Below are 17,102 nucleotides of genomic sequence, written 5' to 3'. Positions count from 1 at the left end.
TGTAGAACCCCCCTGAAGCTCTGTTTTTATCAATCTATGGCCATGAGGATAGATATAGAAAACCATATAAACCCTTTGCACTCAAGTTCCCATTACACAATGACTGCTTAGTAGTATTCAATTCCTTCCCCTTTACTAAATGAAATTTATTTTTGTAAACTTTTATCTAAATATCTCTTCACAATGATTAGGAAAGCCTCTCAGTGCTAAGCTATTTCCTCCATAAACTGACAACCTACTGATGGCTTCTCCAGTCAAGAATTCTCATCAACTTTTTGACTTTATTTTTAGAGTATTATCTACTATCTTCTTTTGTTATGAAACAAAAGTGATCAAGTCAATAGAATAAATAAAAAACATGGATTACCTTAAACGCTAACCTGTTGCCACCAGTTGCTTCGAATTGAAACTATGGACGCTGTCTCCTGCATCTGGGGAATCCAGTCCCCTCCCAAGTCCCAGTGCCTCTCCCTCTTACCTGTCTTTTTCAAATGTACTGCTCCACCTTCTTAATGTTAATTGGATGCTGTAGGGACACTGATGCAGACTCATGACCGATTGGGTCACCTCACTGTCTATCTTTATTCTGATCCTGCCTTTTCTAAAGTTTACACTTCTGTTGCCTAGGAAATCCCAGTGACTGTGAAAGCCCTGCTTGTTCTGGGAGAGAAGACAGCAGGAAGTTTTGCTAGCAAGGCTTTGGTTTCTAGAACAGCACCAAACTTGCCTCCCATGGTGAAGTAATGTTCAGCCAATTATCTCACTGCTTTTATGCAGTTCCTTCCCAACTTCTGTTGTTGCTAGAAGGCTTATTGTCAGGTGAAACATAAAACCATGACTCTCAGGAGCAGCAGGCAGGTATAATTATAAGTGTTTCAATGCTTTCCTATTTTCTCCACATTCACACACTGAAAAGATATCTTTTCCATTGTTTCTTAGTTTCTGCTCTTCTCCCTTTTCTTTTGTTTGTACTGCTCTTCTCTTTTTACATATGTTTCTTGGCAATAACGTTGTCAGATTAAAAGTAGCGTAGGGTTCCTGCATAGGGAAAAATCTCTAAGTCACCTCTTTTTTATAGTGTACCTATGACATCCACCTTCTCCTTGCCATTCCCACCTTCAGCTGTGCAGTGATACAAAGAACAGAAACAGAGCTATAAAGACCTGAGTTCCACTTCCCACCCTGGGGAACTTGGGTTAGTTCTGAATATGTTAACTTGATCATTGGTCTTAGACTGTTTACCATTAGTCTTCTGACTCCCCAGAAAATCAAGGTTGACACTTACTGAGGTATATATAGACCTCATTTCTCTTCAAAGCTGAACCTACTATATTTTGGAAATCACTAAAATGTATTCACATTTTCAGTTATATTCAAATGCAGCAATGATTTACAAGTACTAAACTTTAAGATATCCATCTAGAATGGCACGTAAAAGACTTCTTTCTCACAAGAATATTCAAATCAATTTTAAGGTATATTTTATATTTTTATTTTATATAAAAAACACATCCACTTAAAACATGATACATGAATTTTGATAGATGTGTATACCTACAAAACTACCACTAAAATCAAAGTAAATAACACTTCCTTTGTGTCATTTGCAATCCACCTTCCCACAGTCAAAGCCTCCTGCAATTGTTGGTCTGCTTTTTATCACTGTAGATTGGTTTACATTTTTCAAATATTGTATAACTGAAATCATCCTGGATGTACTTTTACATATCTGGCTTGCATTCTTTGCATGGGAGTCATCAAAGAATTTGAATCAGGAGAATAATGGAATCCATTTCTGTTTTGTTAAAACCACACACACAACCCTGTGGAAGATGCAGTGAGTCTGGCTCACTGCATGGTCCTGACCAGATTTCAGGAATTGAGGTGAGTGTATGGAAACAACTGTTACAGTGTTGACCCCCATGAATTACCAGGTGTTAGTAGAGATGATATGCTGTGGGAGGGGAAAAAATAGTTACCAGCCAAGTTTCTCAAATTGCTTCATCCTAAATCCCTATGACGATCAAGAGTGGATTGAAATCTGAGCTCTTTCTTCTACAAGAAAGGCTTTATCTTTGCCCCTCAATGGATTATTGCCAGGTGCCGGTGGCTCTCACCTGTAATCCTAGCTACTCAGGAGACAGAGATCAGGAGGATTGCAGTTTGAAGCTTGCCCAGGCAAATAGTTCTATGAGACCCTATCTTGAAAAAGCCCTTTACAGAAAAGGGCTGGTAGAGTGGCTCAAGGTGTAGGCCCTGAGTTCAAGCCCCAATACTGCAAAAAAATAAAAATAAAAAAGACTATTGCCAGAACCATTTCAAGAGGCTTCATAATAACAGTAAAAATAAAGCCTTATGTCAGACTGACTGACCAGCAGACACACACACACATGCGCACGCACACACATTTACCCATGCACACTTCTGCATGTGACATGATCCTGACTGTATGTATCATCCTTGCAGCATGAGAACTCCCAGAACTAGGTAAACACTAGGTACCCAGGTCTATTGATTTTAGGCAAATTCTCTCTCAGATTTGCCTTGGGGTTGGGCTCTTTCTTTTTTTCTGCTGGGAGTTTGCATCACAGCTGCTTCATTTTTTTAATTTAATTGTTTTAAAATATGTTTGCTTTCTGGTCTTACTGTGAATTGATCTTAGGACCTCACACTTGCTGGCCAAGCTCTCCACTACTTGAGTCACAGCTTGAGCTCCTTTTTCTTTAGATAGGGTCTCATATTTTTGCCTAGGGCTGACCTTGAATTGAGATCCTGCATAGTTAGGACTTCAGACATGTGCCACTATGACCAGATTGTTAGTTTAGCAAGGGTCTCACTAAGTTTTTTGCCTAAGCTGGCCTCAAACTGCAATCCTCCTAACTCTACCTTTCAAGTAGTCAGAATTACAGACATGGGCCATTGTGCTCTTATTAAGATTTGTGTTATGACTTCATAGTTACACAATCAGAAACTGTTCTTTCAAAGTAATATCATGTCTCTGATGTTTTCCTCACAATGACTTAATCCATCAGAAACCATGCATTTGAAACTTTAAAGGAGGATTTTAACTCCATCTGAGAATGTAAAAGCAAATGTGAAGGTGTAATCATTTTGAATATGAAATATCTCATGAAAGCTGCTTACCAGAGAAGCATTTTGCTGGATTCATTTGGGAAAGGAGAGATCAAAAGTAACAAACAAATAAAAATGTCAAAAACAGGGGGATAGAGCATTAGAAAGACAACATAATGGAGAGATCACACACATCCTTGATAGTCTGCCTCTAGAGTTTGTTAAAAAAATAAAATAAAAAACTCTGTAGTTCTTAATCCATACTTTTATTTGTTATGGTTACTAGCAGCTGATGTAATTCCAAATGGTTTACCACATATAAGAATATTCTGTACCAATTGTTCTTTAGAAAATTGATCTAGGTTTCTGGTATTGGTTGTTTGACATGATTGATTATATTTTTAAGATTAATGACCATTTCCAGTGTTAAAGAAAACACATGTAATGTGATTTAGCAGAAAAATATGCAAAGTATCCCTACCTGACGCCTGATCAAATGTATATAAAAGAGAGTGCTGTGTGACTAAGATACATTATAATATTTTAGTAAAACCAACGAACATGATAAAGATGACTAGCTGCTAATTTTGCTGGACAAAGGCTTCAAATACCAAGCTAAACCACCACCCAAAAGGTAAATTTTCCATGTCTTCAGTAAATTATATACTTATTTCCTATAGTCACAAGATTGAGGATTCAAAAAACTCAAACCCAGAGTCTCATTCTGAGAGTGCAAAAGAAAATGTATCTTCATACAAAGTCTAGTACACAAACAGTAACACAAGCCTATCTCTACTAGTACCAAGTCAGACACAACCAGAAAGTCCACCAGAAGGTAACTGGATAAACATATTGTGGTCATCTTTAAAATAAAATGCTACTAAGAAATAAATGCAAAGAAACTATTCATACATGCAATATGGGTGACTCTCAAAGTAGCCATGCTGAGTAAAATAAGCCAAAATGAAAGTCTATACATTCTTGTCACATTTATGTAAAATGTAGACAATGCAAACTACAAATAGTGACATATGGTGATTAACTAGCAATGGGACTTGAGGGGGAGATGCATGAGAGGGGATTGGGAAAGACATGAGAAATCTTCTTGGATACATGAATGCATTATCTTGATTAGATTGATCTAGCTATATCTTATGAGAAGGAAAGGCATGCTTTGGCTCATGGTATCAGAGGTTCCAGTCTATGATTAATTAGATTCATTGCTTTGAGGCCTGTGGCAAGAAGCATATGGTGGAACAAAGCTGGTCGCCTCATAGTGGCCAGGAGGTGAACAGAGAAGGAACCAGGGTCCCAATATCCTCTCTTCAAAGGCATGAACCCCCCCAATTACCCAACAGCCTCTTTATTTGTTATCAATTTTAATCTCTTTTCTTTACTCTGCTTCTTTTCTCCATCTTTATTCTTTAAGGCCTTCCTCCTTTACAGTTCTTTAAAACCTTGCTTCTAAAGTCTTCTTTTCTGTTCTTTAAAGTCTCTTTCCTTAGACTCACTCTGTCCAATGTTTTCTCTTAGCTGTTCTTTAGCATAATCTCTCTTAAAGTCTTTGCCCTCAGACTTGCACTGTCCATGTTCTGTCTTTAGCTTTTCTTTAGCTTAGCTTTTCTAAAGCCTATGTATAATGTTCTCAGTGCAGACTTTCTATCTACCCCTCTTTACTAATTCCCCTTTAGCAATTCTCCTTCAGCAATTCGTTTCCCTTCAGCAATTCTCCCTCCAGCAATCCTTCCTTCAGCAAAAAGCCTGCCTTCATCCAAAAAGCCTCCCATCATCAAAAAGCCTCCCACACCCAAAAGCCTCCTTTCACCCAAAAAGCCTCATGTCCTCCTTCAGCAAGTCTTTTATACCCAGTGGTAAACAAAGAGGTGGAGCATTTCTCGGGGAGGGGCGTGACATTGTAACAGGAGAAATCTACTAAACAACTTAAGAAAAGCAGTTGTGCTTCATCTCACCTTCTCACTCTATTCTGCGACTAGGGCTGTGCCAAATCTCAGCCTACAAAACACTAAGTACAACTGTATTTCTCCTACTCCACTCTCCACAAATGACCTAATGCTACATCTCAAACTCCTAGAAAAACAAGAGGAAGAAAAATCCAAAGCAAGCAGAAAGAGATAAATAATAAAAATAAGGACTGAAATTAATGAAATAGAGGCCAAAAAACCATAGAAAGAATCAACAAAACAAAAAGCTGGTTCTTTGGAAAAATAAACAAGATTGACAAGCCCCTGGCAAATCTGACCAAAATGAGGAGGGAAAAGAAACAAATTAGCAAAATCAGAAACGTAAAAGGGGAGATAACAACAAACACCATGAAAATCCAGGGAATCACCAGAGACTACTTTGAGAACCTATATTCCAATAAATTGGAAAATCATGAAGAAATGAGCAAATTTCTAGATACTATGACCATCCAAAACTGAACCAAGAAGATATTAACCATCTAAACAGATTTATAACACATAATGTAATTGAAGCAACAGTAAAGAGTCTTTCAAAAAAGAAAATTTCAGGACCTGATGGATTCTCAGCTGAATTCTACCAGACCTCCAAAGAAGAAGTAATACCAACACTCCTCAAATGTTTCCATGAAATAGAAAGGGAAGGAACACTGTCCAACCCATTCTATGAAGCCAGTATTACACTCTTCCCAAAACCAAACAAGGACGCATCCAAAAAGGAGAACTACAGGCCAATTTCCTTAATGAGCATTGATGCAAAAATCCTCAATAAAATAATGACTAATTGAATCCAACAACATATCAGAGAGATCATTCACCACAACCAAGTTGGCTTCATCCCAGGGATGCAGGGATGGTTCAACATATGTAATCAATAAATAATACAACAGATTAATAGAAACAAAGACAAGAACCACTTGATCATCTTAATAGATACAGAAAAAACCTTTGATAAGATTCAAGACCACTTCATGATAAAAGCACTAAGAAAACTAGGAGTAGAAGGAATGTACCTCAACATTACAAAGGCTATATATGACAAAATTCTAGCCAACATCATACTTACTGGGGAAAAATTTAAGCCATTTTCCCTATAGTCAAGAATGAAACAAAGATGCCCACTCTCCCCACTCCTATTCAACATAGTCCTGCAATTCCTAGTTAGAGCAATAAGGCAAGAAGAAATAAATGGGATACAAATAGGTAAAGAAATAGTTAAAATATCCCTATTTGGAGATGACATGATCCTATACCTCAAAGACCCAAAAAACTTCTCCCAAAAACTTCTAGACACCATGAACAGGTTCACCAATGTAGCATGATACAAAATTAGCTTACAAAAATCATTAGCCTTTCTTTACACCAACAATGAACAAATTGAGAAAAAATATGGGAAAACAATTCCATTTACAATAGCCTCAAAAAAAATTAAATACCTAGGAGTAAACTTAATGAAGATATAAGTGACCTCTACAAGGAGAACTACAAACCATTGAAGAAAGTGATTGAGGAAGACTACAGGAGATGTAGTAGAATCAACATAGTAAAAATGGCTATACTATCAAAAGCAATCTACACGTTCAATGCAATACCCATCAAAATTCCAATGACATCCATCACAGAGATTGAAAATTCTACCCTAAAGTTCATTTGGAAACACAAAAGACTGCAAATAGCCAAGGCAATACTCAGCAAAAAGAGCAATGCTGGACGTATCATAATACTCAACTTCAAACTATACTACAGAGCCATAGCAATAAATACAGTATGCCCACCTTATTTTTGATAAAGTTGCCAAAAACATATGATGCAGAAAAGACAGCCTCTATATATAAAACAGAGAAAGAGAGAAGAAACAGAAAAAAAGTCCAGGAACAAAATATAGCTTTAATAGCTTATGTATAGCTTTAATAGGCCTTAATCTATGAACTCATCAATGGGTTCATCTACATTGTTGAAAATAATGCCTTAAGACCCAACCACCTCTCAATAGAGTTGAGGAACAAACTTTCACCACGAAAGACTTTAGGGACATTTTATTTCCCTATAAAATAGGGATGAGTAGTGTCTGCTCATCTTTTACTTTCCCTGACCTAATCTTAAAATCTACAGTTGCTCAAAGGATGTTTTTAGGGAGGAATGCTATTTAGAAACCAAAATACAGTTGCTAGGTATCCTCATTGCAAATGAAGTGCCCCTGTTTGTAATCTTTTTTCAGAGGACAGAGCTGAGAAATATATAAATGTAGATGTACATATAAAGAATACATGCCTGTATCTCTGATCATTTCAATTCCAATATAATGCTATGATGTTATTTTAAAATTCCCCTTTCCCATATTTCTAATTCACTTTTACAAAGTAAGAAACCTGATCATTAACATCACTGATGCATTTACTTATTTGATCAATCATACTATGTGCAGAAATTAGGTTCAGCTATATAATTCTGTCAACTGTAAATAAGAAACATCCCAATAGGCTGTAAGATTTTTTTTAATTGTTCTTAGATTGATTATACTTTTAACCAAATCACTGTGTTTGGAAGGTAATGGTATTTTTTTCTCTATAATATAGTGACATTTAAAAAATTATTGTTGTGCTGGGGGTAAATTGTGACATTTACAAAAATTCTTACAATATATCAAATATATTATACTTGAATTCACCCCTCCATCATTCTTGATTCCCCCTTCCCCCTTTCCTGGAATAATAATTTCAAAAGATCTCCTTTTCCCATTTACACACATGTATACACAGTATTTGCACCATATTCACCCTCCTACACCTTTCCCCACATCTTCCGTACTCCCACTGGTACCAAATCTCCAGACAGGACCTGTTCTGCCTTCCTGTTCCTCAATTTTGTAAAAGAAAAAAATGACATTTTTGTTTGTTCAAGATAACTATACAGGGAGTTTCTTTGTGACATATCAATGTATTATAACCCTTATTGGTTCATCTCCTCTATTTTTCTTCTTTCTACCTTAGACCCTAACTATGGTAATTTCAACATGTTTAAAAATTCTATATTCATTCTTGTATAGAAAGTACATCAACTATAATGACCTTCTTAAGTTCTTTCTTTTACCCTTCCACTCTATATACAACCCCCCATAGCTTGACGTGTTTTTCATAATATTTTTATACTTATATTAGGTCTGTATTCCACATATGAGAGAAAACATGTGGCTTTTGGCCTTCTGAACCTGGCTACCTCCACTTAAGATGATGTTCTCCCGTTCCATCCATTTACCTGCAAATGGCAAAATTTCATTCTTCTTTGTGGTTGAATAAAATTCCATTGTATATAAATACCACATTTCCTTAATCCATTTGTCAATAGTGGGGCATCTTTGCTGTTTACACAGCTTAGCTATTGCGAATAATGCTGAAATAAACGTGGGTGTGCAGGTACCTTAATTGTAACCTGACTTACATTCCTTCTGTTATATCCCTAGGAGTCGAATTGCTGGATCAGATACAAGCTCTATTTTTAGTTTTTTGAGGAGACTCCATGTTGTTTTCCATGGTGATTGAACTAATTTACATTCCTACCAACAGTGTATGAAGGTTCATTTTTCCCCACATCCTCATGAACATTTGTTTTTTATGCTTTTGATGGTAACTATATTAACAGGAATGAGATGGAATCTTAATGTGGTTTTGATTTGTATTCCCTTTATAACCAGGAAAATTGAGCATTTCTTCATGTGTTTTTTTTTTGGCCATTGGAATTCTTCCTTTGAGAAAGCTTTTTAAGTAGCCTCCAAATTTTTTTCCAGAGTGGTGGTACTAGTCTACATTCCCACCAACAGTGTAAGAGGGTTCCTTTTTCCCCGCATCCTCACCAACACCTGTTGTTGGTGGTGCTGCTGCTGATGGCTATTCTAACAGGGGTGAGGTGGAATCTTAGTGTGGTTTTAATTTGCATTTCCCTTATTGCTAGAGATGGTGAGCATTTTTTCATGTGTTTTCTGGCCATTTGAATTTCTTCTTTTGAGAAAGTTCTGTTTAGTTCATGTGCCCATTTCTTTATTGGTTCATTAGTTTTGGGAGAATTTAGTTTTTTAAGTTCCCTGTATATTCTGGTTATCAGTCCTTTGTCTGATGTATAATTGGCAAATATTTTCTCCCACTCTGTGGGTTTTCTCTTCAGTTTAGAGACCATTTCTTTTGATGAACAGAAGCTTTTTAGTTTTATGAGGTCCCATTTATCTATGCTATCTCTTAGTTGCTGTGCTGCTGGGGTTTCATTGAGAAAGTTCTTACCTATACCTACCTATACCTACTAACTCCAGAGTATTTCCTACTCTTTCTTGTATCAACTTAAGAGTTTTGGGGTCTGATATTAAGATCCTTGATCCGTTTTGAGTTAATCTTGGTATAGGGTGATATACATGGATCTAGTTTCAGTTTTTTGCAGACTGCTAACCAGTTTTCCCAGCAGTTTTTGTTGAAGAGGCTGCTATTTCTCCATCGTATATTTTTAGCTCCTTTGTCAAAGATAAGTTGCTCATAGTTGTGTGGCTTCATATCTGGGTCCTCTATTCTGTTCCACTGGTCTTCATGTCTGTTTTTGTGCCAGTACCATGCTGTTTTTATCGTTATTGCTTTGTAATATAGTTTGAAGTCGGGTATCATGATACCTCCTGCATTGTTATTTTGACTGAGTATTGCCTTGGCTATTCGTGGCCTCTTGTGTTTCCATATAAATTTAACAGTAGATTTTTCAATCTCTTTAATGAATGTCATTGGAATTTTGATGGGAATTGCATTAAACATGTAGATTACTTTGGGGAGTATTGACATTTTTACTATGTTGATTCTACCAATCCATGAGCATGGGAGATCTCTCCACTTTCTATAGTCTTCCTCAATCTCTTTCTTCAGAAGTGTATAGTTTTCCTTGTAGAGGTCTTTCACATCTTTTGTTAGGTTTACACCTAGGTATTTGATTTTGTTTGAGGCTATTGTAAATGGAATTGTTTTCATACATTCTTTTTCCGTTTGCTCATTGGTAGTGTATAGAAATGCTAATGATTTTTCTATGTTGATTTTATATCCTGCTACCTTGCTATAGCTATTGATGATGTCTAGAAGCTTCTGAGTAGAGTTTTTTGGGTCTTTAAGGTATAGGATCATGTCGTCTGCAAATAGGGATATTTTGACAGTTTCTTTACCTATTTGCATTCCCTTTATTCCTTCCTCCTACATGAGTGTATATATTAAAAGGACAGAAAGATTTAAGATCAATGACAATGCTTCACCTCAAACCCCTAGAAAAATAAGAGGGGGAATACACTGGAATTAATAGACATAGCAAAGACTTCCTAAATAGAACTCAAGTGACTCAGCAACTAAAGAGAAGAATTGACAAATGGGACTACATGAAATTAAAAAGCCTCTTCACAATGAAAGAAATGGTCATCAAATTGAAGAGGTTGCCCACAAAATGGAAGGAAATCTGCCAGCTATATATTTGATGAGAAGAAGCAAATCCCAAAACAAGCAGAAGGAGAGAAATAATAAAAATAAGGGCTGAAATCAATGAAATAGAAACAAACAGAAAAAGAACATACAAAGTATCAATGAACCAAAAAGTTGGTTCTTTGAAAAAAAGAAATAAGATTGACAGACCCCTGGCAAACCTGACTAAAAGGAGGAGAGAAAAAACCCAACTCAGTAAAATTAGAAATGAAAAAGGGGCAATAATAACAAACACCATGGAAATCAGAGACTACTTTGAGAACCTGTATTTTAATAAATTTGAAAATCTTGAAGAAATGAACACATTGATATACACTTATGACCATCCAAAATTGAACCAAGTGGACATCAATCACCTGAATAAATCTATAATGCAAAATGAAATTGAAGCAGCAATAGTCTCCCAAAAAAGAAAAGTCCAGGACCTGATGGATTCTCTGCTGAATTCTATCAGACTTTTAAAGAAGAAATAATACCAATCCTCCTTAAAATGTTCCACAGAATAGAAAGGGAAGGAACACTGCCTAACTCATTCTATGAAGTCAGTATTACACTCATCCCAAAACCAGACAAAGACATCTCCAAATGGAAGAACTATAGGCCAAACTCCTTAATGAACATCAATGCAAAAATCCTCAATAAAATAATGGCAAACTGAACCTAATAACACATCAGAAAGATCATTCACCACAACCAAGTCGGCTTCATCCCAGGGATTCAGGGTGCTTCAACATACGCAAATCTATAAATATAATACAGCACATTAATAGAAGCAAAGACAAAAACCACTTGATCATCTCAATAGAGTAGAAAAAGCCTTTGGCAAGATCCAACAGCACTTCATAATAAAAGCTCTAAGAAAACTAGGAATAGAAAGAAAGTACCTCAACATTGTAAAGACTATATATGACAAACCTACAGCCAACATCATACTTAATGGTGAAAAAGTGAAACCATTTCCCCTAAAATCAGGAATGAGACAAGGGTGCCCACTATTCCCACTCCTATTTAACATAGTACTGGAATTCCTAGCCAGAGCAATTAGGTAAGAAGAAAAAATAAAAGGAATACAAACAGGTAAAGAAAGTGTCAAAATATCCCTATTTGCAGATGATATGATCCTATACCTTAAAGACCCATAAACTTCTACTCAAAAGCTCCTAGACACCATAAACAGCTACAGCAAGGTGGCAGGATACAAAATCAACTTACAGAAATCACTGACTTTTCTATACACTAACAATGAACAAATTGAGAAAGAATATATGGAAACAATTCCATTTACAATAGCCTCAAAAAAAAATCAAATACCCAGGAGTAAACTTAATAAAGGATGTGAATGATCTTTACAAGGAGAATTACAAATCCATAAAGAAAGAGATTGAGGAAGACTACAGAGGTAGAGAAATCTCCTGTGTTCATGGATCAGTAAAATCAACATAATAAAACTTGCTATACTACCAAAAGCAATCTACATGTTTAATGCAATTCCCATCAAAATCCCAGTGACATTCATCACAGAGATTGAAAATCTACCCTAAAATTCATTTGGAAATACAAGAGACTGAGAATAGCCAAGGTAATACTCAGAAAAAAGAGCAATGCTGGTGGTTTCACAATACCCAACTTCAAACTATATTACAAAGCAAAAGCAATAAAAACAGCATGGTACTGGCACAGAAACAGACATGAAGACCAGTGGAACATAATATGAATCCACATATCCACAGAGGACCCGGATATGAATCCACACAACTATGCCCACCTTATTTTTCACAGAGATAAAAATATACAATGGAGAAAAGAGGTAAGAATTCCAAGATGGCGGCTAGAGGTAGGAAGCAGAAAGCGACCCTCCTATAGTGAAATCTTGGAGAGATGCTGGAGACACACTTTGCAGGCATAATCACCAAGAAAAGGCATAACTTTGACTCCTCCACATCTCCAGCCGGTGCAGAGAATCTCCACTTCACGTTAAACAGAGAAACGAGGAGGGCCCCCGGGCCGCCAGTGGCCGGCGCCCATACGGCTTGGGAAGACGCGGACCAGGTGAGCTTCACGGTACCGCGGTAGCCCCACAGACAAGCCTGGGCCAGAGCAGCATAGCCCCCTAGACAGACTGACCTCCACCCAGGAAAAAAAGAGAAACTGAGTAATAAGCAATAAGAACAGTTAAGACACGCTGGAAAGAGGGTGGGGCGCCCTGAGCGCTGAAGATTGGGGGAAGGGAATCCTTCCCGGGACTGTAAATAAATCCTTCTCCGGGCGGGCCGGAGAGGCTCTGGCGGGAGCGGGGCGCGCCCAGCAACCAGGAGCGGGGACGCTTGTGAGAGGAGGGAAGACCCACTTCCCACGTGAACTGTAAATAAACACGCAGGCCTGACAACGCAGGGCAGTGTCACCTTTCCCAGTGCTTGGAAATGGGAAAGCCTGTAGCAGAGGCCCCCCGCACAGGAGAACTCTGAGCAAACAAAGCCTGTGGGACCAGGTGAGTGCTAGCTCACCCCTGAGATCTGCATAAATAACGCCGCCAGCTACAGGCTGAGAGCAGCAGGCAGGCAAGCCACAGTTGCAGATACCACTCTCAGAACTGCCTCCAGATGCTTTTTTTTCTTTTTCTCCCTACCTTTGATGAGAGAACAACCGAATTACACCTGCAAGCCGAAAAACTTACTGAAACTGTATTGCATTTGAACTGGGGACACTTGGTGGGGCTTTTTTTTTTTTCTTCTTCTGTGTGTGTGTGTGTGTGTAGTTTTGTTCTACTTTATGCATCCCCTTTGATGAGACAACTACAGAACATCTGAGGCACCAACTCCAGGACTGGAGATTGAGACGGACATCCAAATTATTAAGACTGAAATTGCATTGCATATAAACTTGGAAGTTTTTTGGGTTTTTTTTTTTTAATTTTCTATTTTCCATTTTATTTTAATTCATTTTTATAAATAGATATTACTTTCATATACTTATTTTTTATTTTTTTATCTTTGATTTTCGAACCTCTCTGTCTCTCTATTGTCTGTTCAGCTTACTGTCGATTAGTACACTAACACTCCCTGTTTATACCTTTGAAACTCTCTTGTCTGATACCTTGTTCTGCTTTCTCCCACTTGTCTGTATATTTGTTTTCCCCTTTTCTTTAACTTCTTGCTTTCCATCTCAGCTCACTCTTCCATTCTCAATATTACCATTGTTATTATTACAAGCTAGAAAATACTTAATTACACACAGTACAGGGACAGTAACAACACCAAGGACAATGACAGGAAGACAGAAAAAACAAGGAAACCATTTTCCCCACAGCAAAAAATTAGTACAGGAACCAGAGGGGAATGAAGAGAACAGAAACTCAGATCCAGACTCCAACAAAATGAAGACAAACTATGCCAAAGGACCCAATGAAGCCCACAAGAATAATTTAAAAGAAGACATACTACAAGTACTCAATGAGAATTTTATAGAGATGATACTGGATAGGGTCAACCAAAATGTACAGGAGACACTCAAGAAATTCCAAGACAATAAAAATAGAGAATTTGAAAAAGCAAAAGAAGAAATAAAGGAAACCATAGAAGCACTGTATAAACACCAAAGTGAAAGACAGAACACAATGAATAAATGGATAAAGGAACTCAGGACAAAAATAGACAACAATAAAGAAGAAAACAGCCAGGATATGGAAAACCTCAGAAAAAAGAACGAAACAGAACTGCAAAACAAAATGGAAGGCCAATCCAGCAGAATAGAACAAACAGAAGACAGAATCTCAGAACTTGAAGATGAAATGGTAATTAAAGGAAAAACCGAAGAACTATTAATTAAACAACTCAAGACCTGTGAAAAGAAAATGCAAGAACTCACTGACTCCATCAAAAGACCAAACTTGAGAATCATGGGCATCAAAGAAGGAGAAGAGGTGCAAGCGAAGGGAATGCGTAATATATTCAACAAAATAATAATGGAAAATTTCCCAAATCTAGAGAAAGATATTCCCATACAGATGCAAGAGGCCTCCAGGACACCAAACAGACCAGATCAAAATAGAACTACTCCACGACATATCATCATTAAAACAACAAGTTCAGAAACTAAGGAAAGAATATTGAAGGCTGTAAGAGAGAAAAAACAAGTAACATACAAAGGTAAACCCATCAAAATCACAGCAGACTTCTCAACAGAAACATTAAAAGCAAGAAGAGCGTGGGGTGAGATCTTCCGGGCACTGAATGAAAATAACTTCAACCCCAGGATACTCTACCCAGCAAAGCTATCATTCAAAATAGATGGAGCAATAAAAGTCTTCCATGATAAGCAGAAACTAAAACAATATGTGACCACAAAGCCACCATTACAAAAGATTCTGCAAGGGATCCTGCACACAGAAAGTGACACCCAACTTAACCATGAAAAGGCAGGCAGCACCAAACCACAGGATAAGAAAAAGCAAGACAGTAGAGAGTAACATCAAGTTAGGTACACACAATCAAACCTTCAAACAACTAAGATAACTAAATGGCAGGAATCACCACATACCTATCAGTACTAACACTTAATGTTAATGGACTTAATTCACCCATCAAAAGACACCGTTTGACAAAATGGATTAAAAAAGAAGATCCAACAATTTGTTGCTTACAGGAGACTCATCTCACCGACAGAAATAAGCATATGCTTAGGATGAAAGGCTGGAAGAAGATTTACCAAGCCAATGGCCCCCGAAAACAAGCAGGAGTAGCAATACTTATCTCTGACAAAGTAGACTTCAAACCTACATTGATCAAACGAGATAAAGAAGGACATTCCATACTAATAAAAGGGGAAATAGACTAAAAGGAAATAATAATCATCAATCTGTACGCACCCAATGTCAACGCACCCAATTTCATCAAACATACCCTGAAAGACCTTAAAGCATATATAAACGCCAACACAGTGGTTGTGGGAGACTTTAACACTCCATTATCATCAATAGATAGGTCATCCAAACAAAAACTCAATAAAGAAATCCAAGATCTAAAATATGCAATAGATCAAGTGGACCTAGTAGATGTCTACAGAACATTTCATCCAACCTCTACACAATATACATTCTTCTCAGCAGCCCATGGAACCTTCTCCAAAATAGATCATATCCTAAGGCACAAAGCAAGCCTCAGCAAATATAAGAAAATAGAAATAATACCGTGCATACTATCTGACCACAATGCAGTAAAAGTAGAACTCAACAACAAAAGTAAAGACAAAAAACATGCAAACAGCTGGAAACTAAATAACTCATTACTTAATGAAGAATGGATCATCGATGCAATAAAAGAGGAAATTAAAAAGTTCCTAGAAGTCAATGAAAATGAAAACACAACCTACCGGAACCTATGGGACACAGCTAAGGCAGTCTTGAGAGGAAAGTTTATAGCCATGAGTGCATATATTAAAAAGATTGAAAGATCCCAAATCAATGACCTAATGATACATCTCAAACTCCTAGAAAAACAAGAACAAGCAAATCCCAAAACAAATAGAAGGAGAGAAATAATAAAAATAAGAGCTGAAATCAATGAAATAGAAACCAAAAAAACCATACAAAGTATTAATGAAACAAAAAGTTGGTTCTTTGAAAAAATAAACAAGATCGATAGACCCCTGGCAAACCTGACTAAAATGAGGACAGAAAAAACCCAAATTAGTAGAATTAGGAATGCAAAAGGGGAGATAACAACAAACACCATGGAAGTCCAGGAAATCATCAGAGACTACTTTGAGAACCTATATTCAAATAAATTTGAAAATCTAAAAGAAATGGACAGATTTCTAGATACATATGATCATCCAAAACTGAACCAAGAGGAAATTAATCACCTGAATAGACCTATAACACAAAGTGAAATTGAGCAACAATCAAGACTCTCCCCAAAAAGAAAAGTCCAGGACCTGATGGATTCTCTGCTGAATTCTATCAGACCTTTAAAGAAGAACTGATACCAACCCTCCTTAAACTGTTCCACGAAATAGAAAGGGAAGGAAAACTGCCAAACACATTTTATGAAGCCACTATTACACTTATCCCAAAACCAGGCAAAGACACCTCCAAAAAGGAGAACTATAGGCCAATCTCCTTAATGAACATTGATGCAAAAATCCTCAACAAAATAATGGCAAATCGAATTCAGCAACACATCAAAAAGATTATTCACCACGACCAGGTAGGCTTCATCCCAGGGATGCAGGGGTGGTTCAACATACGAAAATCAATAAACGTAATAAACCACATTAACAGAAGCAAAGACAAAAACCACTTGATCATCTCAATAGATGCAGAAAAAGCCTTTGATAAGATCCAACATCATTTCATGATAAAAGCTCTAAGAAAACTAGGAATAGAAGGAAAGTTCCTCAACATTATAAAAGCTATATATGACAAACCTACAGCCAGCATTATACTTAATGGAGAAAAATTAAAACCATTCCCTCTAAAATCAGGAACCAGACAAGGATGCCAATATCTCCACTCCTATTCAACATAGTACTGGAATTCCTAGCCAGAGCAATTAGGCAAGAAGAA

General features: G+C 37.0%; 1 protein-coding gene across 6 annotated transcripts in view; it reads right to left on the bottom strand.

The window, feature by feature from the left end:
• Capsl (calcyphosine like) overlaps nucleotides 1–17,102 on the bottom strand; it is an 84,743-nt gene that overhangs the window by 23,146 nt on the left and 44,495 nt on the right. The window contains exon 1 of one of the 6 annotated variants that reach the window (XM_074077625.1): nucleotides 479–1,522. The exons of 4 other annotated variants lie outside the window; for them this stretch is intronic. The gene's annotated coding sequence lies outside the window, so the exon portion shown is untranslated. One more of the 6 variants, XM_020183259.2, reaches the window with a different exon arrangement.

This window comes from Castor canadensis, chromosome 6 (genome assembly GCF_047511655.1).
Source record: "Castor canadensis chromosome 6, mCasCan1.hap1v2, whole genome shotgun sequence".
Taxonomy (NCBI): domain Eukaryota; kingdom Metazoa; phylum Chordata; class Mammalia; order Rodentia; family Castoridae; genus Castor; species Castor canadensis.
The sequence above is the reverse complement of the archived record's forward strand: the minus strand, read 5'-3'. Positions and strand labels throughout refer to the sequence as shown.